Genomic DNA, 25,346 nt, shown 5'->3' with positions numbered 1-25,346 from the left:
TGTCTCAGTCTCTAGGTGACATTATTTAGAATAGAACGGCACAGGCCATGGTGGGGAAGGCGGTGATTTATTGGAATCGTATTGAGATAATTCTGGAAGGGATATTAAACTTGAAGATGTTTGAGGAATGATAGAGAAAATTGGAGAATGTGAAGGGATCATAATATTCCAGTACTGATTAATGTGGGCAAAATTATTGTTACAGAAATGGAGACGGTTGTGTTACTGACTGGGTCATTTGCTGCGATTCGTAATCACGATAATTTAAGTGAAGAAGTTAAACAATGTCAGGATCTGTTTCTAAGTGAATACCCTGATGTGTTGGAAGTCAGCTGTAGCAATGATAGTATCACTGACGTCGAGTATTCTTGTGTGAATTTAAGAATATTATTAATGCAGGTTAGGCATCCCCATGAAAGGATGATCGTATGACCAGACGTATGACTGACAGCTCTCTTGAGAAAATATTCACAGTTTTGAATCGTATTTGGAGGTTAGATTATCTTCCGGCCCCATGGAACTGGCAGCAGTACTGCCTATTATAAAATCTGTGAGATCCCCATCTGATCCTTCCAGTTGTGGGTTTATATCATTGAATATTGGCATGAACATTGACTCCTCTAACTTCCATTAATGCCCCTCCTTCCCTTCTTACCTCATCCATGACATATTTAGTTATTTTTTTCTCTCTCTCTGCCCATCACTCTGCCTGTCCTCCATCTCCCTCTGTGCTCCCCTCCCCCTTTCTTTCTCCCGAGGCCTCCCGTCCCATGATCCTTTCCCTTCTCCAGCTCTGTATCACTTTCGCCAATCACCTTTCCAGCTCTTAGCTTCATCCCACCCCATCCGGTCTTCTCCGATCATTTTGCATTTCCCACTCCACCCTCCCCCCCCCCCCCGATTACTTTCAGATCTCTTAGTATCTTTCTCTCCAGTTAGTGCTGACGAAGTGTCTCGGCCCGAAACCTCGACAGTGCTTCTCCTTATAGATGCTGCCTGTCCTGATGTGTTCCACCAGCACTTTTTGTGTGTTGTTTGAATTTCCAGCATCTTCAGATTTCCTCGTGTTATATCGTTAATGCCTCATTTATGTAAACTGATGGAATGTCTGGTAATCGAGCGCTTGAGTTATATTTTGGAAAAGAGAAATGATAGAGCGTTTTACTGGAGTGATTCATGATCCTGAACCAAAGGGGATAAATTTACAGAAATTCTCTCACGCCAAGACTGAACAATTCCCAACAAGCAATGGACGCATTCAAGGACTCCATCTCACGTTGTTGATATTTATTTCTTGTTTATTATTATATTGTTTTCTCATTTCAATTCGCACAGTTCGTTTTCCTTTGCACATTGTTGTGTTTTTTTCGGTCCGTCTTGTTGGGTCTTTCATTGCTTCCATTATGATACTTGCATTTACTGAGCATGCTCACAAAAAACTAAAATTATAAAAATAATAAATTTACTGTGTTCATTTTAAATTGTACATTCAAATTTGTAAATGTCTCTCTCAAACACAAGAGTGGGTTGCGAGCTCCAAAGGTTCGCCATCAGCTGAGTAAATAATTTTGTTCTGACCTGAATGGTCGTCCATCCCTGTGACCCCTCTTTTGAGGCAACCCTGTTAAAAGGAATATTCTTGAATCGAACTGAGCCTCGGATTCTCTGGCTCCCTGTTTCAAGGGGACGGACACACAGACACACACACACACACACACACACACACACACATCCCCAGTCTGGCTGCTGATTGCAGCTCAGCGTTCAACACAGTTAGATCCTCAATTGTAATCAACAAGCTCCAAAACCTGGGCCTCTGTACCTCCTTCTGCAACTGGATCCTCACCAGGAGACCACAGTCTGTGTGAATCAGAAATAACATCTCCTCCTTGCTGACAATCAACACCGGCACACCTCAACGATGCGTGCTCAGCCCACCGCTCTGCTCTCTTTAAACCCACATCTGTGTGGCTAGACACATCTATAAACTTGCCGACGACACAACTATTGTTGGTGGAATTTCAGACGGTGACGGGGAGGAGTACAGGAGTGAGATAGATCAGCAAGCTGAGTGGTGTCACAGCAACAACCTTGCACTCAGCATCATGAAGACAAAGGAATTCATTGTGGATTCAGGAAGGGGAAGTCGAGGGAACACACACCAGTCCTCATCGTGGGATCAGAAGTGAAAAGGGTGAGCAGTTTCCATTTCCTGCCTGTCAACATCTCTGAGGAACTATCCTGGGCCCAACATATTGATGCAGTTACAATGAAGGCACAACATCGGCTATATTTCATTTGGAGATTGAGGGGAATCGGTCTGTCACTAAAGACACTTGCGAATTTCTACAGATGTACTGTGGAGAGCATTCTAACTGGTTGCATCACTGCCTGGTGTGGAGAGGCCACTGCACAGGATCGGAAAATGCTGCAGAAAGTTGTAAACTCAGCCAGCTCCTTCATGGGCACTGGACTCCACAGCATCCAGGACACATTCAAACGATGATGCCACAAAAAGGTGGCATCCATCATTAAGGACCCCCATCACCCAGGACATGCCTTCGTCTCATTGCTACCATCAAGGAGGATGTACAGGACCCTGGAGACACATTCAGCGGTTCAGGAACAGCTTCTTCCCCACTGTCAGATTTCTGAATGGACAAAGAACCCATGAACATCCCCTCAGTATTTTCCGTCTCGTTTTGCACTACATTTAAAATATAATTTTATACATACTTACTGTAATTTGTAGTTTTTATTTCTAGATATTGCAATGTACTGCTGACAAAAATTTCACCACATATGCCGGTGATATTAAACCTGATTCCGATACACAAACACACACAGCTGGGCTCAGACATACAACACTCCCACATTCCTCCCTTTGTGACACCCTGCTTGCTCCGTCGCCCCCGGTATGAAGCTCAAACTGTTGCAACACCTGCCCTTTAAATTCATGGCTGAGGCTGTGTTGTGTTTGTTCACTGTTTGAGTTCGATATTAAATGAAGAGAATTGAATGGGAAGGAAAGTATGAATAGCAGAATAAAGATCTCCTCTGAAGGTGTATGGGGTCCTGGTGAGAGCGTACATGGAACACTGTGCACAGGTCTGGTCTCCCTCCCGGAGTCAGCCTGTGGGATGAAGGGAATGAAGAGAGGTGATTTGGTGTCCTCAGAGAGATTACACTGACTGGGCTCTGACTGAGACCGACACAGTCTCACAGTGCATTAACAGGGTGGGGGCAGCAATGACACCTCTGTCATGGGAAGGATTCACCCGGCCGGTGTTGCAGCCTTTACCCGAAATTTAGCTCCCAATCTCCGGCCTCTCTTCGGGTCCACTCGCTCTCAGTTCCAAACCTCGGACCGCTCCGAACATTCAGCATCCCGCCTACTGACACTCCTCAACCAATAGGAGCAGGACTCTCCCAGCGGTGACGTTGATTGGCTGTGAGTGTGTCTGAGGACGGGCTGCTACCGGGATCTGGCGATATCAGTCACAGTCTGTTCTCCGAATCAAAGCAAGTTCCCCGAAACTCAAAGTTCAAAGTAAATTTTATTATCAGAGAGCAGATAAGTCACCACATACAACCCCGAGAAGCACTTTGCTGCGGAAATAAGGAGAAAATCTGCAGGATAGTAACTATAACTGGATCAGTGAAAGACCAGCAAGAGTGCAGACGACAACAAAGTGTGAAAATGCAAATATAAATACATAGCAATAAATAATAGGAACATGAAATAACCGCAGGGGCTGCCGACGGATCTCCGGAGCTCTCACCGCTCCCCTGTGCATTCTGACAGGCTGAAGACCAGGGCAGAACAAGGCGCAAAGGTAAACTCGTGGTTTAGGAAATAGGAAACAGGAGGTGATGTGGCTATTCGGCCCCTTGCGCCTGTTCTGCCCTTCACTCGGAACATAACACTATAAGACCATAAGACATCGGGGCAGAATTAGGCCATCTGGCCCATCGAGTCTGCTCCGCCGTTCAATCACAGCTGATCCTTTTTTCCCTCCTCAACCCCAGTTCCTGGCCTTCTCCCCGTAACCTTTGATGTCATGCCCAGTCAATAACCTATCAATCTCTGCCTTAAATACACCCAACGAGGTAGCCTCCACAGCTGCATGTGGCAACAAATTCCACAAATTCATCACGCTTTGTCTGAAGACATTTCTCCGATTCTCAGTTTTGAAAGGGCGCCCCTCTGTCCTGAGGCTGTGCCCTCTTGTCCGAGACTCTCACACCATGGGTAACATCCTTTCCACATCTACTCTGTCTACCTGTTAACATGCAAAAGTTTTCAGTCAGATTCCCCTCACCATTTTGAATACAACCGAGTACAGACCCAGAGCCATCAAACGTCCCTTTCATACCCGGAATCATCCTTGTAAAATTCATCTGAACCCTCTCCATGTCTGACCTTTGACCTCAGCACAACTTTCCTGCAATGTCCCCATCAGCGCTGAGCCCCAGAATATGTCTATTAAATTTAGAAACCCCGTGGAGGAGATTCCAAAGATTCGCTACAGTGGTGAGGAAATTTCTCCTCATCTCAGTCCTGCTGAGGTGAACTGTGCTATTCAGTCTGTGAACCCTGGTTCCACAGCCCAGCCAGGGAAAACATCTTTCCTGTCCCAACCCTGTCAATATCCTGTGAGATTGTGCCTGTACCTTTAACTTCTCTAATTCTGAGACAGGCCCAATGCGATCAGTCTCAGTCAAACCACCTCCGATTTCACTCATTTTGATACGATGATTGGTTGTGGGAGCATCTCAATGGACGGTAAATGAGTGTAGTCATCCTGTGTTGTTCCCGAGCCTGATGGTTGAGGGATAGCAATTGTTCTGGAACCTGGTGTTGCGAGAACTGAGGCTCGTGTACCTTCTCCCTGATTGCAGCAGCGAGAAAAGAGCCTGGCCTGGGTGGTGAGCATCTCTGATGATGGAAGCTGCTCTACTCCGACAGCGTTTCATGTAGACGTGCTCAGTGGCTGGTTGGGCTGATTGCGTCGGTTCATCAGGTCAAACTGTAACTTGCTGGGGGAGAGGGGCCCTCCCAGTCTGATCCTTGCTGCATGCCCGGAGATCACTCCCACAGCGCGCTGCCCCGAGATTACTGCAGTGGAGACGAGAGGGCCCCTCCCAGTCTGATCCTTGCTGCATGCCCGGAGATCACTCCCACAGCGCGCTGCCCCGAGATTACTGCAGTGGAGACGAGACGGTCATTCACCTCTTTGCGGACTGTGGATTGGCGAAGATAATAGACAATAGGTGCAGAAGTAGATCATTCGGCCCTTCGAGCCTGCACCGCCATTTTGAGATCATGGCTGATCAATTACTATCAATACCCGGTTCCTGCCTTGTCCCTATATCCCTTGATTCCCCTATCCATAAGATACCTATCCAGCTCTTTCTTGAAAGCATCCAGAGAATTGGCCTCCACTACCTTCCGAGGCAGTGCATTCCAGACCCCCACAACTCTCTGGGAGAAGAAGTTTTTCCTTATCTCTGCCCAATATGACCTACCCCTTATTCTCAAACCATGCCCTCTGGTACTGGACCCAGCATCTGGAACATATTTCCTGCCTCTATCTTGTCTAATCCCTTAATAATCTTTTATGTTTCAATCAGATCCCCTCTCAATCTCCTTAATTCCAGCGTGTACAAGTCCAGTCTCTCTAACCTCTCTGCGTAAGACGGTCCAGACATCCCAGGAATTAACCCCGTGAATCTACGCTGCACTTCTTCTACAGCCAGGATGTCCTTCCTTAACCCTGGAGACCAAAACTGTACACAATACTCCAGGTGTGGTCTCACCAGGGCTCTGTACAAATGCAAGAGGATTTCCTTGCTCTTGTACTCAATTCCCTTTGTAATAAAGGCCAACATTCCATTAGCCTTCTTCACTGCCTGCTGCACTTGCTCATTCACCTTCAGTGACTGATGAACAAGTATTCCGAGATCTCTTTGTATTTCTCCCTTACCCAACTCTACACCATTCAGATAATAATCTGCCTTCCTGTTCTTACTCCCAAAGTGGATAACCTCACACTTATTCACATTAAACGCCATCTGCCAAGTATCTGCCCACTCACCCAGCCTATCCAAGTTACCCTGAATTCTCCTAACATCCTCATCACATGTCACACTGCCACCCAGCTTAGTATCATCAGCAAATTTGCTGATGTTATTTTCTAAGCCTTCATCCAAATCGTTAACGTAAATGGTAAACAGCTGTGGTCCCAATACCGAGCCCTGTGGCACCCCACTAGTCACCACCTGCCATTCCGAGAAACACCCATTCACCGCTACCCTTTGCTTTCTATCTGCCAACCAGTTTTCTATCCATGTCAATGCCTTCCCCCCGATGCCCTGAGCTTTGATTTTACCCACCAATCTTTTATGTGGGCCCTTATCAAATGCGTTCTGAAAATCGAGGTACACTACATCCACTGGATCTCCCCCGTCTAACTTCCTGGTTACATCCTCGAAAAACTCCAACAGATTAGTCAAGCATGATTTACCCTTGGTAAATCCATGCTGGCTCGGCCCAATCCTATCACTGCTATCTAGATATGCCACTATTTCATCCTTAATAATGGACTCTAGCATCTTTCCCACCTCCAATGTCAGGCTGACAGGTCGATAGTTCTCTGTTTTCTCCCTCCCTCCTTTCTTAAAAAGTGGGATAACATTAGTCATTCTCCAATCCTCAGGGACTGATCCTGAATCTAAGGAACATTGGAAAATGTTTACCAATGCATCCGCAACTTCCAGGGCCACCTCCTTTAGTACGCTAGGGTGCAGACCATCTGGACCTGGGGATTTGACAGCCTTCAGTCCCATCAGTCTTCTCATCACCGTTTACTTCCGAATGTCAATCTGTTTCATTTCCTCTGTTACCCAATGTCCTTGGCCCATCCATACATCTGGGATTGCTTGTGTCTTCCTTTGTGAAAACAGATCTAAAGTACTCATTAAATTCTTCTGCCATTTCTCTGTTTCCCATAACAATTTCACCCAATTCATTCTTCAAGGGCCCAACGTTGTTCTTAACTATCTTCTTTCCCTTCACATACCTAAAAAAGCTTTTGCTATCTTCCTTTATATTCCTGGCTAGCTTGCGTTCGTACCTCATTTTTTCTCCCCGTATTGTCTTTTTAGTTAAGTTCTGTTGTTCCTTAAACACTTCCCAATCATCTGTCCTCCCACTCACCTCAGCTCTGTCATATTTCCTTTTTTTAATGCTATGCAATCTCTGACTTCCTTTGTCAACCACTGTGCCCCCTTTCCCCCTTTGAATCCTTCCTTCTCTGGAGGATGAACTGATTTTGCACCTTGTGCATTATTCCCAAGAATACCTGCCATTGCTGTTCCACTGTCTTTTCTGCTAGGCTATCCGTCCAGTCAACTTTGGCCAGCTCCTCCCTCATGGCTCCATAGTTACCCCTGTTCATCTGCAACACTGACACCTCCTTCTCAAATTGCAGATAAAAGCTTATCATATTGTGATCACTACCTCCTAATGGCTCCTTTACTGCGAGATCGCTTATCAAATCCTGTTCATAACATAACACTAAATCCAGAATAGTCTTGTCCCTGGTCGGCTCTCGTACAAGCTGTTCCAAGAATGCATCCCGTAGGCACTCTACAAACTCCCTATCCTGTTGTCCAGCACCAACTTGATTCTCCCAGTTCACCTGCATGTTGAAATCCCCCATAACTACTGCGACATTACCTTTGCCACATGCCAATGTTAACTCCCTATTTAACTTGTACCCAATATCCATGCTACTGTTTGGTGGCCTGTAGACAACACCCATTTGGGTCCTTTTGCCCTTACTGGTCCTCAATTCTATCCACACAGACTCTACTTCTCCTGACCCTGTGTCCCCCCTTGCAAAGGACTGAATCTCATTCCTCACCAACAGGGCCACCCCACCCCCTCTGCCTACATTTCTGTCCCTACGATAGCACGTATACCCTTGTACATTCATTTCCCAGGTCTGATCTTCCTGCAGCCATGTCTCCGTTATCCCAACAACATCATATTTACCCATTCGCACCTGGGCTTCAAACTCATCCGCCTTATTTCTGACACTTCGTGCATTCAGATATAGAATTTTTAGCCCATTTCTCCTCTCTCTGTTTGAATCGCTGCCTGTTGTGCTTAACCCAGCTCCCGGAACTCCCATCGGGCTATATGCCCCTAGAATTTTGTTGTCCTTCCTAAATTTACTTACTCTTTCAACACATTTAACTCCATGTTCCGTCAGACATGAGTCCTCCTTATCACTTGTTCCGCCCCACCTTCCTCAACTACACACTTAATATTCTGGAACCGCGTAGTCCCCACCTGTCCTTTATTCTTCCTCTCGCTATCCTCTCTCACATTCTGTATCCCCGCCCCCTGCAAATTTAGTTTAAACACCCCCCCCCCCAAGAAGCACTAGCAAACTTCTCTGCAATAATATTAGTACCTCTCCAGTTCAGCTGTAAACCGTCCCTTCGGAACAGATCCCACGTTCCCTGAAACAAAGCCCAATTATCTACAAACCTGAAGCCCTCCCTCCTGCACCATCCTCTCAGCCACGTATTAATCTTTATAATCCTTCTGAAGCCTGAAAATAAAAAAAAAGCTGCTGGAAGAACTCAACGGGTCAGGCATCATCCGAGGGAAGTAGCGATCGAGATTTCCGGTTGAGACAGTCCAGCTGAAGGATCTCGACATGAAAGTCGATTTTACATTTCTCTCCAAAGATGATGCCTGAACTGCTCAGTCCCTCGAGTTTCTTACTCGAGATTCCAGCATCTGCAGTCTCTTGTGCCTCTCTGTTCAGAACTTGTCCCTTTCAGTCCGGCCTCAGACTGAACCAGGCTCTTCTCTCCGGCTTCATTTCTGTTCTGCTTCTTCTTTAGCCCATCACGCTTAATGGGACACAGGCCGCCACCAGCAGCTCGTCCGAGTTACCGGCCCTGTGGCTTCTCCTTTCACCACATGACTCAATCATCGTCCAGTGGAAGGACCTTCTGATCCCACGGATGAGGCCTTTGGAGGTTCATTTGACATTTCTGTGCACTGCCACTTTTCGGGATGAGGTTGCAAAACCCGTGTCCAGCGCCGCTCCTTTCGCAGCCGTGCTTAGACAGTCCGTGGCCGAGTTTTCATTTCTGTTCAGATCTGTTTAATGTGTTGCTGATCCCACCCTGCGATGGAAATTACCACTATTACTTCCCATTGAACACATCCAAAAGCAGAATGTTCATTCCCTGAATCTGTAGCGCGCGTAGTGGACAATCGCGGTACTGCAAGGGATCAGCCCCTCCCCGAACGTGAAAGCATTCTGAATCAGGAAGTGCTGGGAGTTAACATGGCTTCGAAAGGACTGGCCGAGAGTTGGACCGAGGAGGTAATTTGTCCCGTCTGCCTGGATTTCTTCACCGATCCGGTTATACTGGAGTGTGGACACAACTTCTGTCGCTCTTGTATCACACGGTGTTGGGAAAGAGAGGAGAGAAACTCCTGCCCGGAATGTAGAGAGGTGTTTGCTGACGGTGCCCTCAGGGTGAATCGGGCCTTAGCAAATCTGGCTGAAAAAGCTCGAAATCTAAACCTGAATCCGAAAGGGAAGGAAAGTAAACTTCACTGCGAGGAACATGAGGAAGAACTGAAGTTGTTTTGTGAAACGGACAAGACACTGATCTGTGTGATATGTGCAGGTGCGCAGGGACACAGAGAGCACCACTTCATGCTGATTAAAGAAGCTGTTAAAATCTACAAGGTAACACTAACGTTAATTTAATACTTCACACATTTCCTTTGTCCTACATACAATCACACGATCCTCCATAACCAACACATCATTGTTTGCAACTTCCGCCATCTCCAACGGGATTCTAGCATCTCTCCGTCCCACAGCACACCTCCGCACCCCGCAACTCTCCGCTTTCTATACGGATCGCGCTCCACGTACTGTATCGATCGCCCTTATCCAGTCGCTCCTCCCCACTGATCTCCCTCCTGGCACCGACACCTGCAAGCGGGACAAGTGCTACACCTGACTCCTAACCACCTCCCTCGTCACCATTCAGGGCCGCAAACAGCCCAGTTCCTCCCGTTTCTTCCATGGTCGATTGTCCTCTCGTATTAGATTCCTTCTTCTCCAGCCATTTATCTCTTCCACCTGTCCCCTCTCGGCTTCTCACTTCATCACCCTCCCCCACGATCCCCCTCACGTTGTCTCATCCGTCAGCTGTCAGCTGGTTCTCATCCCCAAACCTTTTTATTCTGGCTTCTGCCCCCATTCCTTCCCAGTCCTAATGAAGGGTCTCAGCCCGGAACACCGACTGTTTATTTCCCCTGAATAGATGCTGCCTGACTCACTGAGTTCCTCCGGCATTTTGTGTGATAATCGGGTTTGATCACCTGTTTCTTTTGATGCATCTTTGTTTCTATTTCCTTCGCTCTCTAACGTCCAGGACCAGCTAAAATCTTCCTTAGACTCTCTCACAAAAAAGAAATCAGACTTCCAGGAAAAGGAACAGCAACAGAAAGAGAAGATTTCCGGAGTTCGGGTGAGGCTTCCTGAGCGGAATTTCTGATATTACTGTCGAGTTTTGCTCCATTTAATGCAGAATAGCCGGGTTTCTCAGCTCCAGTGACCCGGGTTCGATCCTGACCTCGGCTTCTGTCTGTGTGGAGTTTGCATGCTCTCCCTGTGATCATGACAATTTCAGACAGATCCCAAGGACATGCTGGATGAATGGTTAAATACAATTAGCCATATAACCATATAACAATCACAGCACGGAAACAGGCCATTCCGGCCCTCCTAGTCCGTGCCGAATTCTTAATCTCACCTAGTCCCACCTACCCGCACTCAGCCCATAACCCTCCACTCCTTTCCTGTCCATATACCTATCCAAATTTACCTTAAATGACACAACTGAACTGGCCTCTACTACTTCTACAGGAAGCTCATTCCACACAGCTATCACTCTTTGAGTAAAGAAATACCCCCTCGTGTTTCCCTTAAACTTTTGCCCCCTAACTCTCAAATCATGTCCTCTCGTTTGAATCTCCCCTACTCTCAATGGAAACAGCCTATTCACGTCAACTCTATCTATCCCTCTCAACATTTTAAATACCTCGATCAAATCCCCCCTCAACCTTCTACGCTCCAATGAATAGAGACCTAACTTGTTCAACCTTTCTCTGTAACTTAAGTGCTGAAACCCAGGTAACATCCTAGTAAATCGTCTCTGCACTCTCTCTAATTTATTGATATCTTTCCTATAATTCGGTGACCAGAACTGTACACAATATTCCAAATTTGGCCTTACCAATGCCTTGTACAATTTTAACATTACATCCCAACTTCTGTACTCAATGCTCTGATTTATAAAGGCCAGCGTTCCAAAAGCCTTCTTCACCACCCTATCTACATGAGACTCCACCTTCAGGGAACTATGCACTGTTATTCCTAGATCTCTCTGTTCCACTGCATTCCTCAATGCCCTACCATTTACCCTGTATGTTCTATTTGGATTATTCCTGCAAAAATGTAGAACCTCACACTTCTCAGCATTAAACTCCATCTGCCAACGTTCAGCCCATTCTTCTAACCGGCATGAATCTCCCTGCAAGCTTTGAAAACCCACCTCATTATCCACAACACCTCCTACCTTAGTATCATCAGCATACTTACTAATCCAATTTACCACCCCATCATCCAGATCATTTATGTATATTACAAACAACATTGGGCCCAAAACAGATCCCTGAGGCACCCCGCTAGTCACCGGCCTCCATCCCGATAAACAATTATCCACCACTACTCTCTGGCATCTCCCATCTAGCCACTGTTGAATCCATTTTATTACTCCAGCATTAATACCTAACGACTGAACCTTCTTAACTAACCTTCCATGTGGAACTTTGTCAAAGGCCTTGCTGAAGTCCATATAGACTACATCCACTGCCTTACCCTCGTCAACATTCCTCGTAACTACTTCAAAAAATTCAATAAGGTTTGTCAAACATGACCTTCCACACACAAATCCATGCTGGCTACTCCTAATCAGATCCTGTCTATCCAGATAATTATAAATACTATCTCTAAGAATACTTTCCATTAATTTACCCACCACTGATGTCAAACTGACAGGTCTATAATTGCCAGGCTTACTTCTAGAACCCTTTTAAAACAATGGAACCACATGAGCAATACGCCAATCCTCCGACACAATCCCCGTTTCTAATGACATCTGAAAGATCTCCGTCAGAGCTCCTGCTATCTCTACACAAATTTCCCTCAAGGTCCTGGGGAATATCCGGTCAGGACCCGGAGATTTATCCACTTTTAAATTTCTTAAAAGCGCCAGTACTTCCACCTCTTTAATTGTCATAGGTTCCATAACTTCCTTACTTGTTTCCCATACCTTACACCATTCAATATCCTTCTCCTTAGTGAATGCCGAAGAGAAGAAATCGTTCAAAATCTCTCCCATCTCCCTCGGCTCCACACATAGCTGACCACCCTGATTCTCTAAGGGACCAATTTTATCCCTCGCTATCCTCTTGCTTTAACCCTGTGAAGGTGGGGAGGGTGTATGTGAATCAGTTGGGAGTCAATGGGTCAATGCGGGAGAATAGGTTTCAGGAAAATGTGAGGGAATGGGGTTGATGGTAATGTTTCAATAGACAATAGACAATAGGTGCAGGAGTAGGCCATTCGGCCCCTCTAGCCAGCACCGCCATTCACTGTGATCATGGCTGATCATACACAATCAGTACCTCGTTCCTGCCCTCTCCCCATATCCCTTGACTGCACTATCTATGAGCTCTATCTAACTCTCTCTTGAATGCATCCAGAGACTTGGCTTCCACTGCCTTCTGGGGCAGAGCATTCCACATATCCACCACTCTCTGGGTGAAAAAGTTTTTCCGCATCTCAGTTCTAAATGGCCTACCCCTTATTCTTAAAAAGTGGCCTCTAGTTCCCGACTCACCAATCAGCGGGATCATGCTTCCTGACTCCAGCGTGTCCAATCCCTTAATAATCTTATATGTCTCAATCATATCCCCTCTCATCCTTCTAAATCCCAATCGCTCCAATCTTTTAACATATGACAGTTCCGCTGTTACGGGAATTAACCTTGTGAACCTACGCTGCACTCTCTCAATAGCAAGAATGTCCTTTCTCAAATTTGGAGACGAAAACTGCACACAATACTCCAGGTGGGGTCTCACCAGGGCCCTGTACAGCTGCAGAAGGACCTCTTTACTCCTATACTCAATTCCTCTTGTTATAAAGGCCAGCATGCCATTAGCTTTCTGCTGTACCTGCAAGCTTGCTTTCATTGACTGATGTACAAAAACACCTAGATCTCGTTGTACTCGTTCAGAAGTAGTATGGACCCCAATGGACCGAATGGTCTCCTTAATGTCATAAGGAAATACAACACAGCAATGCAGTAAACTAATCTTCACCTTTCATTCGACAGAAACAGTCACTCAGTCTTCAGTCCCACATCACATCCCAGTTTGCTGAACTGCGTCAGATTATCACTGAGAAAGAGCAGAGCTTCCTCAGGGATCTCAGGGAAGAAGAGAAGAGGATTCTAAATTCAATGGAGAAAAATCTTCTAGCTCTTCAAGAGCATATAAGGATTATTCAGGAGGAAATCACTCAGTTAAAGAAACAGATGGATCAAAAAGATGGTGTGATATTTCTCAAGGTGAGGGATTATATTTCAATTTATTTCTGTCAAATTGAACTAAATGAACTAGCGGCCAATTCTAGCAAATCAATTGCCGCTGCTGGTGTCCTCACACAGAGTGTTCTCCTTGCATGACGAACCTCCAATCACTCCGCTAATGACATTCTAAAATGTCGGAGATAAATATTTGATCCTTTATCAGCAACATAAAAAACTTAAGCAATCAAATTCCAGCATTATTAATCATAAATTAAACTGCAATGAATTGGTCAACAAATGATATGGCATCGGCCAGTCCCAGGATCAAAACAGCCCAGAACAAAGTACGAATATGTAACTTATTCCCTTCGTAATTACCACATCCCCACTCACGTGACTGGTTATCGTAATAATCACGTAACACAGACTACAATGCAGACAGAAAACTGATGTGTTGATCCTACACACAGCATTTACAAATGGCAGTAAACTGTTTCTCACCAGACAATTGATGCAACCATTCAGGGTTGTTGTTGCCCCAAAACTGGACTTCCACAACTTCTGTACATCCCAGGACAGAATGCAATCTTCTCTGAAATGATTTACTTTGATCATAACACAAAGCTGCTGATTGTGTCCTTAATTACCACATTAAATATTCTCTAAAACTCCCATTAACACCCAGTTCCGGTCACAGGCTGTGAGTGTGTCTGGTGCAGTGTGGTTCTCTCTGTCAATCAGTGAGAACAAATAATGTGACCCGCACATCAGACGTATTCGGTTTCGGGCAGATTATGCAAACTTACACAGTCTCTTCTTTTTCGGATAAGTTTTACATGGGATTGTGCCCCGTTCTCCATCGTGAGAAAGCCATTCGGTCCATCTTCTATCAATTTCCCCTCTGTCAGAATCCTCCTGCCACCTGCTCACCACAACCAGCAACAGTGCCCCAAACTCCCTGGTCCCTCACTTGTTTACCCAGCCTCCCTATTACAGTCAGTCTCTGCTGATCCATTTCAACCACTCCTGTGGCACTGAGTTCCACATCCTCTTCACTAAATTTCTTGTGGGATTTATTAAAAACCTCTTGGCATTTCATCTTTGACTGAAGGTCTCTCCATAAATAGAAACATAGAAACATAGATTCAAATTTCTGGGGCATTGGAACCAGTTCTGGGGGAGGTGGGACCGGTATAAACAGGAGGGTCTGCACCTGGGCTGGACTGGAACCAATGTCCTAGGGGGAGCGTTTGCTACTGCTGTTCAGGAAGCTTTAAACTAATGTGGCAGGGTGATGGGAACAAGTGCAGAGAGACAGAGGGGTGTAAAATAAGGGTAGAAGCAAAAAGTAGTAAGGTGAAAAGTAAAAGTGGCAGGCAGGCAAATCCAGGGCAAAAAGCAAAAAATGTGTCTTTTCAACATAATTGTATAAGGGCTAAGAGTGTTGTAAAGACAAGCCGAAAGGCTTTGTGTGTCAATGCGAGGAGCATTCGTAACAAGGTGGGTGAATTGAATGTGCAGACAGTTATTAATGAATATGATATAGTTGGGATCACAGAGACATGGCTCCAGGGTGACCAAGGATGGGAGCTCAACATCCAGGGATATTCAATATTCAGGAGGGATAGACAGGAAAGAAAAGGGGGTGGGGTAGCATTGCTGGTTAGAGAGGAGATTAACGCAATAGAAAGGAAGGACATTAGCCTGGAGGATGTGGAATCGCTATGGGTAGAGTTGCATAACACTGAGGGGCAGAAAACACTAGTGGGAGTTGTGTACAGGCCACCTAACAGTAGTAATGAGGTTGGGGATGACATTAAACAGGAAATTAGAAATGCGTGCACTAAAGGAACAGTAGTTATAATGGGTGACTTCAATCTACATATAGATTGGGTGAACCAAATTGGTAATGGTGCTGAGGAAGAGGATTTCTTGGAATGCATGCGGGATGGTTTTCTGAACCAACATGTCAAGGAACCAACTGGAGAGTAGGCCATTCTAGATTGGGTATTGAGCAACGAGGAAGGGTTGGTTAGCAATCTTGTCGTGCGAGGCCCCTTGGGTAAGAGTGACTATAATATGGTGGAATTCTTCATTAAGATGGAGAGTGACATATTTAATTCAGAAACAAAGGTTCTGAACTTAAAGAAGGGCAATTTGAAGGTATGAGACGTGAATTAGCTGAGACAGACTGGCAAATGATACTTAAAGGGTTGACGGTGGATATGCAATGGCAAGCATTTAAAGATCGCATGGATGAACTACAACAATTGTTTATCCAAATTTGGCAAAATAATAAACCAGGGAAGGTAGTGCACCGATGGCTGACAAGGGAAATTAGGGAAAGTATCAAGTCCAAAGAAGAAACATATAAATTAGCAAAAAAAAAAGCGGCACACCTGAGGGCTGGGAGAAATTCAGAGACCAGCAGAGGAGGACAAAGGGCTTAATTAGGAAAGCGAAAAAAGATAATGAGAGAAAGCTGGCAGGGAACATAAAAACTGATTGTAAAAGCTTTTATAGATACGTGAAAATAAACAAAGATTTGTCAAGACAAATGTGGGTCCTTTGCAGTCAGAAACAGGTGAATTGATCATAGGGAACAAAGACATGACAGACCAATTGAATAACTACTTTGATTCTGTCTTCACTAAGAAGGACATAAATAATCTTCCGGAAATAATAAGGGGCCGAGGGTCTAGTGAGATGGAGGAACTGAGGGAAATGCATGTTAGTAGGGAAGTGGTGTTAGGTAAATTAAAGGAATTAAAGGAAGATAAATTCCCAGGGCCAGATGGTCTGCATCCCAGAGTGCTTAAGGAAGTAGCCCAAGAAATAGTGGATGGATTAGTGATAATTTTTCAAAACTCCTTAGATTCTGGATTAGTTCCTGCGGATTGGAGGGTGGCTAATGTAACCCCACTTTTTAAAAAAGGAGGGAGAAAGAAACCGGGGAATTATAGACCGGTTAGTCTGACATCGGTGGTGGGGAAAATGCTAGAGTCGGCTATCAAAGATGTGAGAACAGCACAATTGGAAAGAGGTGAAATCATCGGGCCAAGTCAGCATGGATTTGTGAAAGGAAAATCATGTCTGACGAATGTTATAGAATTTTTTGAAGATGTAACTAGTAGAGTGGATGGGGAGAGCCAGTGGATGTGATATATTTAGATTTTCAAAAGGCTTTTGACAAGGTTCCACACAGGCGATTAGTGTACAAACTTAAAGCAGACGGTATTGGGGGTATGGTATTGATGTGGATAGAGAATTGGTTGGCAGACAGGAAGCAGAGTGGGAGTAAACGGGACCTTTTCAGAATGGCAGGCAGTGACTAGTGGGGTACCGCAAGGTTCAGTGCTGGGACCCCAGTTGTTTACAATATATATTAATGATTAAGATGAGGGAATTAAATGCAGCATCTCCAAGTTTGTGGATGACAGGAAGCTGGGCGTCGGTGTTAGCTGTGAGGAGGATACTAAGAGGATGCAGGGTGACTTGGATAGGTTAGGTGAGTGGGTAAATTCATGGCAGATGCAATTTAATTTGGATAAATGTGAGGTTATCCACTTTGGCTGCAAGAACAGGAAAACAGATTATTATCTGAAAGGTGGCCGATTAGGAAAAGGGGAGATGCAACGAGACCTGGGTGTCATTGTACACCAGTCATTGAAGGTGGGCATGCAGGTACAGCAGGTGGTGAAAAAGGCAAATGGTATGTTGGCATTCATAGCAAAAGGATTTGAGTACAGGAGCAGGGCGGTTCTACTGCAGTTGTACAAGGCATTGGTGAGACCGCACCTAGAATATTGTGTGCAGTTTTGGTCCCCTTATCTGAGGAAAGACATTCTTGCCATAGAGGGAGTACAGAGAAGGTTCACCAGATTGATTCCTGGGATGGCAGGACTTTCATATGAAGAAAGACTGGATCGACTAGGCTTATACTCACTGGAATTTGGAAGATTGAGGGGGGATCTTATTGAAACGTATAAAATTCTAAAGGGATTGGATAGGCTCGATGCAGGAAGATTGTTTCCAATGTTGGGGGAGTCCAGAACGAGGGGTCACAGTTTAAGGATAAAGGGGAAGCCTTTTAGGACTGAGATGAGGGAAAACTTTTTTACACAGAGAGTGGTGATTCTGTGGAATTCTCTGCCACAGGAAACAGCTGAGGCCGGTTCATTGGCTATATCTAAGAGGAAATTAGATATGGCCCTTGTGGCTAAAGGGATCGGGGGTATGGAGAGAAAGCAGGTACAGTGTTCTGAGTTGGATGATCAGCCATGATCATTCTGAATGTCGGTGCAGGCTCGAAGGGCTGAATAGCCTACCCGTGCACATATTTTCTATGTTTCTATGTTTAACAAAGAAAACCTACAGCACAATACAGTCTCTTTGGCCCACAATGCTGTGCCGAACATCTACTTACTTTAGAAATTACCTCGAGTTAGCCATAGCTTTCCATTTTTCTAAGTTCCATGTACCTATGTGGAAGTCTTTTGAAAGACCCTGTCGCATCCACCTCCACCTTCGTTGCCGGCAGCTCATTCCACCCATTCCAAACACGTACCCCTGACATCTCCTCCGTACTACTTCCAAGCACCTGTGTCCTCTCATGTTCGCCACAATGAGGTACTTTTTCCACCTTCGCGCAATCAAATCCTTCACCAATCTTCAATTGTTCCATTTTATCATTCTGATATCTTATCCAGATGATAATGCGCAGCCTGTCCTGTCTTTCCTGTAAGTTTCATCCTCTCAGTAATGGTCTGACATTCAGAAACTTCCCCTGTCATTTACCCCGTAGTTCCATATTGCTGGTGTGTGTTTGTGACTGTGGGAGTGGGAATTTTCAACACCTTGTAATGATTTGGATGAAATTCAGGATGTGGACAGTAAGTCCAAGTCTAATCAGATTCGTGCTTTTTTATTTATTTCAGGAGGAAGCTCATCGGAACAGGAGGTAGGACATGCTCTTTACTGAAACCCTGTATGTATTTGTAAAATACTTCAAAATTCCAGTTTATAACCAGCAATTTATTATTTACAGAATCAGTGATGATGTCCAGGGATTGTCAGTGACAGATGAAGCCCTACCGGTTGAAAAATTCTATCATCCCTATTTGTTGAGCACAGTGCTGAAAGAAACACTTGATGCTATTAAGCGAGGTAAAACTTACAAAGATTCATTTCTCCTTGTTCATGAAACACAATTAAGTTTTATGTTGCTGCAGGATTGGCTGTGATAATGGACTGAAGTGGAACTGAACTTTATTCCACATCAACTCCACAGACTGGGAGGGATCACTGTCACATGGTCAGCTGGAGATGTCAGACCCCTGAACACACCAGCACAGGGTCACAATACAACCAATACACGGGACTGGCAGATGAACCGCTGTGTCCTGATCCCAGGCACACTGCACTAACACGACAAGACATGAATTCTTTCTTCATGGTCTTTCCTCTTCTGGATCGGCAACTCTCACTGTTGTTAGATGGAGAAGAAGGGAGCAGTAGTGATAGGTGACTCAATCATCAGAGGAACAGACAGGAGGATCTATTGATGTGAACGGGACACCTGAATGGTATGTTGCCTCCCAGGTGCCAGGGTCAGGGACGTCTCGGATCGTGTCTGCAGCATTTTGGAGTGGGAGGGAAAACAGTCAGATATCTTTGTGCATTTTGGGACCAATTACATTGGAAGTAAAGGCAAAGAGGTCCTGAAAATAGAATTTGGAGAGCTTGGTAGAAAGTTCAGAAGCAGCACCCCCAGGGTTGTAATTTCTGGATTGCTGCCTGTGCCACGTGCTGGTGAGGGTAGAAACAGGATAATTTGGCAGATAAACCATGGCTGAGAAGATGGTGCAGGGTGCAGGGATTCAGTTTCTTGGTCATTGGGATCTGTTCTGGTGGAGGAATGACCTGCTCAAAAGGGAGGGGTTTCACCTGGACCCGAGGGAGAACAATATTCTCAGAGAGGTTTGATAGAGCTGTTGGGGAGGGTTTAAACTAATTTAGTGGGGTGTTGGAACAGCAGTGAAAGGATAGGACTGATGGTAACAATGTAAGGACATATGCAGTCAGACTGTCGGATAGGGCCATTTGCAAGGACAAAATTGCAGCCAGCAGGGTGTATCAGTGCATTAAGGATGCAGAATTAAAAAGGGTAGCAGATACAGTAGACAAAGTGTTATATCTCAATGCATGGAGTATGAGAAATAAGGAGGATGATCTTGTTGCACTATTACCGATTGTCAGGTATGATGTTGTGGCCATCACGGAAACGTGGCTGAAGGATGGTTGTAGTTGGGAGCTGAATGTCCAAGGTTACACAATGTATCGGAGGAAGGAAGGAAGGCCGATGGGGTGGTGTGGCTCTGCTGGTAAATCAGCAGCAAGATGTGACATAGGATTGGAAGATGTTGAATCCTTGTGGGTTGAGGTAAGGAACTGCAAAAGTAAAAATGACACTGACAACAGTCATATACAGGCCTCCCAACAGTCAGTGGGTTGAGGCCCACAGATTACAACTGGAAATAGAAAAGGCTGATGAAAAGGACAATGTTATGATAATCATGGGAGATTTCAACATGCAGGTCAATTGGGAAAATCAGGTTGGTAAAGGATCTCAAGAGAGTGAGTTTGTTGAATGCAATGTGATGGCTTTCTAGAGCAGTTTGTCGTTGAGCCTACTCGGGGAACAGCTCTACTGGATTGGGTGTTATGTATTGAACCAAAGGTGAGTAGTTAAAAGAAACCTTGGGAGGCAGTGCTCACAACATGACTGAATTCAACATAAGTCACCCGGACCAGATGAACTGCACCCTAGTGTTCTGAAAGAGGTAGCAATAGACATCGTGGAGGAATTTCAAATGATCTCCCAAAAATCATTGGACCGTGGCATGGAACCAGAGGACTGGAAAATGGCAAATGTCACTGAACTCTTTAAGTAAGGAGGTAGGGAACCGAAAGGAAATTATAGGCCAGTTAGCATCACCTCTGTGGTTGGGAAGATGTTAGTGTCAATTGTTAAGATGGTCCCGGTGACTTATGTACCTTTAAGTCTTTCAGCTTTTTGATCACCTTCTCCCTTGTAACAGTAACTGCACTCACTTCACTTCCCTCACACTGTTCAACATATGGCATAGTGCTGGTGTCTTCCACGGTGAAGACTGATGCAAAATATTTATTTTATCTGCCATCTCTTTATCCCCCGTTATTATATATCCGGCCTCATTAACACTCTCATCTGTTTTACTTTTTTACAATACTTGAAAAACAATTTGCCAGCTTGTTTTACAAAGACAGGTGTGTTAAAAAGGCCAGAAGGATCATTGGTGACCTGAGTCACCCCAACCACAAGCTGTACCAGTTGCTACCATCCGGAATACGGTACCGCAGCATAAAAGCCAGGAGCAATAGGCTCCGGGACAGGTTCTTCAACCGGGCCATCAGACTGATTAACTCATGTTGACACAACTGTATTTCTATGTTATATTGACTAGCATGTTGCACATATTATTTATCACAAATTACTATAAATTGCACATTGCACATTTGACGAGGGTAAAGCAGTGGATGATGTCTATATGGACTTCAGTAAGTCCCTTGACAAGGTTCCACACGGGAGTTTATTTAGGAAGGTTCAATCGTTAGGTAGTAATATTGAAGTAGTAAAATGGATTCAACAGTGGCTGGATGGGAGATGCCAGAGAGTAGTGGTGGGTAACTGTTTGTCAGGTTGGAGGCCGGTGACTAGTGGTGTGCCTCAGGGATCTGTAATGGGTCCAATGTTGTTTGTCATATACATTAATGATCTGGATGATGGGGTGGTAAATTGGATTAGTAAGTATGCATATGATACTAAGGTGGGTGGCATTGTGGATAATGAAGTAGGTTTTCAAAGCTTGCAGAGAGATTTAGGCCAATTAGATGAGTGGGCTGAATGATGGCAGATGGAGTTTAATGCTGATAAGTGTGAGGTGCTACATTTTGGTAGTGTTACGATCCAGCAACGATTAATATATAATTGAGACAGGTTTTTGTTAACAAATAAAAAATTTATTAAACACTGCTAAAAAAAAAACAAAAGTAAACAAAAGACTAACTTAACCGGAAGTCGGCTGCGATACGGCAGCTCGAACAGTTCTTAAAGCGAGAAACGCGAACTCAGTTCTTAAAGTGATAATGCAAAAACAGTTCTTAGAAGTAGGAATGCGAAAGTCCAAATGTTTATACAGTCACTTAGGAGAGGCTTTCCTTGAGATAATAAATTCTCTTTCGTGACGTTACTGCTGATCCTAGCTGAAGTGGGCTTTGCCGAGGGATTTACGATTGAAGGAAATAAAACGGCTTAAAGGCACTGACCTTTCCTTGGCGAAACTCTGCATCCAACTCTTTCTGCTCTTTTGGGGCAAAGCAGGAGTTATCTTGGACACAAGTTACTAGTTCTTCGTACGAAGATTAAATAAAGGTCGAACCTGCTTTACAGCCGACATCAACTTTCTTCGATCTTTCAGCTTCCCGAACTTTGAATCTTCACTCTCCGACTTGATTTTAACTGGCAGTATTGTAGCAAAACTGCTGGCAATAACCTTTGAGGCTTAAGACAGAAAGTAAAACTCCACTTTTAAACAAAACTGCATCATAACATCGACCACGCAGCAACATGGAGTCAGTGGCGAATTCAGCCACGAACTGCCCCACCTCACAAGGAGGGGTTCTCCTTTTATACCCTGTTGAAAAAAACTATCACATGACCTCCCACTGGCGGGAAAAATAACGTCACTCCACCATCACAAGACCATTACATCATGCCCAGCATAGCCTCAATTACAGCATGGTCATGCGACAGGTACAAGACACCCACGGGTATGTAACAGTAGGACAAAGCAAAATAGGACATACATGGTTAATGGTCGGGCATTGAAGAACGCAGTAGAACAGAGTGATCTACGAATAATGGTGCATAGTTCCCTGAAAGTGGAATTTCATGTGGATAGGGTGGTGAAGAAAGCTTTTGGTATGCTGGCCTTTATAAATCAGAGCATTGAGTATAGGAGTTGGGATGTAATGTTAAAATTGTACAAGACATTGGTCAGGCCAAACTTGGAGTATTGTGTACAGTTCTGGTCACCGAATTATAGGAAAGGTGTCAACAAAATAGAGAGAGTACAGAGAAGATTTACTAGAATGTTACCTGGGTTTCAGCACGTAAGTTACAGAGAAAGGTTGAGCAAGTTAGGTCTTTATTCTTTGGAATGTAGAAGATTGCGGGAGAACTTGATCGAGGTACTTAAAATTATGAGGGGGATAGATAGAGTTGACGTGGAGGCTTTTTTCAATTGAGAGTAGGGGAGATTCAAACAAGAGGACATGAGTTGAGAGTTGGGGGCAAAAACTTAGCGGTAACACGAGGGGGAACTTCTTTACTCAGAGGAAGTGGTAGAGGTAAGTTCGATATTGTCACTTAAAGTAAAATTGGATAGGTATATGGACAGGAAAGGAATGGAGGGTTATGGGCTGAGTGCGGGTCAGTGAGACTAGGTGAGAGTAAGCGTTCTGCACGGACTAGAAGGGCCAAGATGGCCTGTTTCCATGCTGTAATTGTTATATGGTTATATGGTGATAGTATGAGGTTATGAAATACGTGGTGATACTGGACAAGATAGGACAAGTCAGCATGGCTTCATTAAGGGAATATCTTGCCTGACAAACCTGTTGGGATTCTTTGAGGAGATTACAAGTAGGATAGATAAAGGAGATGTTGTATATTTGGAATCTCAGAAGGCCTTTGACAAGGTGCCACACATGAAGGTTGCAACCAGGTTAAGAGGCCATGGTATTACAGAAAAGTTACAGGCATGGTTAGAATATTGGCTGACTGGTAGGAAACAGCGAATGAGAGTAAAGGGATCCTTTTCTGGTTTGCTACCAGTGACTCGTGTTTCACAGAGGTCAGTGTTAGGACACCATTATTTTATGCTGTATATCAAGATTTTGCTGATAGAATAGACCATAAGTTATAGGAGCCATTCGGCCCATCTAGTCTGCTCCACCATTCAGTCATGGGCAGATCCAATTCTTCCAGTCGTCCCCACTCCCCTGCTTTCACCCCATACCCTTTGATGCCCAGGCTAATCAAGATCCTATCTATCTCTGCCTTAAATATAACTTGTCTTAACATCCACTTGTGTCAACAAATTCCACAGATTTTCGACACACTGACTAAAGTAATTTCTCCACATCTCAGTTCTAAAAGGACGTCCTTCAATCCTGAATTCATACCCTCTTGTCCTGGAGAAGATGGCTTTGTTGCCAAGTTTTCATATGATACAAAGATTGGCGGAGGGGCCGGTAGTGTTGAGGAAACAGTTAGGCTGGACAAGGACTTGAATGAGAATGGGAAGGAAAGTGGCAAATGATATACAATGTTGGAAAATGCACGGCCATGCACTGTGATAGTAGAAATAATGTGCAGTTTTTTTTTTCAAATGGGGAGAAAACCCAAAAAGCTGAGATGAAAATGGACTTAGCAGTCATTCTGCAGAACACCCTAAAGGTTAACTTGCAGGTAGAGTCAGTGGTGAGGAAGGCAAATCCAATGTTAGCATTCAATTCAAGGGGTTTAGATAGCATTCAATTCAAGAGCAGGGATGTGATGCTGAGGCTTGATAAGGCACTGGTGAAGCCTCACCTCGAGTATTGTGAACTTGGGCTCCTCATCTAAGAAAAGATGTGCTGGCATTGCAGAAGGTTCATTTCATAAGGACGATTCCAGGAATGAAAGGGTTATCATACGAGGAACGTTTGATAGCTCTGTGTCTGTACTCGCTGGAATTTAGAAAGATGAGGGGGGATCTCATTGAAACCTTTCGAATGTTGAAAGTCCTAGACAGAGTAGATGTGGAAAGCATGTTTCCCATGATGGTGAGTTTAGGACAAGAGGGCACAGCTTCAAACTAGAGGGGGGTCTATTTAAAACAGAGGCGGAGAAACTTGAGCCAGCAGCTGGTGAATTTGTGGAACTTGTTGTGTGTATATAAGGCAGAGCTTGATAGGTTCTAGATTGGACACAGCATCAAAGGTTACGGGGAGAAGACCAGGGAGTGGGGCTGAGGAGGGAAAAAAAGGATCAGCCATGATTGAATGGCGGAGAAGACTCGATAGGCCAATGGCCTAATTCTGCTCCTATGTCTTATGTTGATAAGACCACTACATTGAAGGATTGTGAGAATGAGCTCGGACACACCAACAAGCATTGACATGGGTGAAGATTTCATCTCGGGAGAAGCACACACAGCATAACCGGCCTGGCAAAGCTCCCTCACACACATACACAGGAAGGACTGGAAGATTGTAGTCAGAGCCTCAGCAATGTACGTCGTTATTCCCGTCAGTAACTTGGAAACCAATCTCTTCAGAAACAGTCACTTATTCATTCAAACAACTCAAACACGTCACACATTGTCAACACACACCAGACATGTGATGACACACTGTAAGATACAAATTCTTCAATGTGCACACTCTCCTTCAATGTGTATTCACACCGCACGGATATTTACCACATTCCACACACACACACACACACACACACACACACACACACACACACACACACACACACACACACACACACA

Source organism: Hemitrygon akajei, unplaced genomic scaffold, assembly GCF_048418815.1.
Source record: "Hemitrygon akajei unplaced genomic scaffold, sHemAka1.3 Scf000034, whole genome shotgun sequence".
NCBI lineage: Eukaryota > Metazoa > Chordata > Chondrichthyes > Myliobatiformes > Dasyatidae > Hemitrygon > Hemitrygon akajei.
This window is presented reverse-complemented; position numbering follows the sequence as displayed.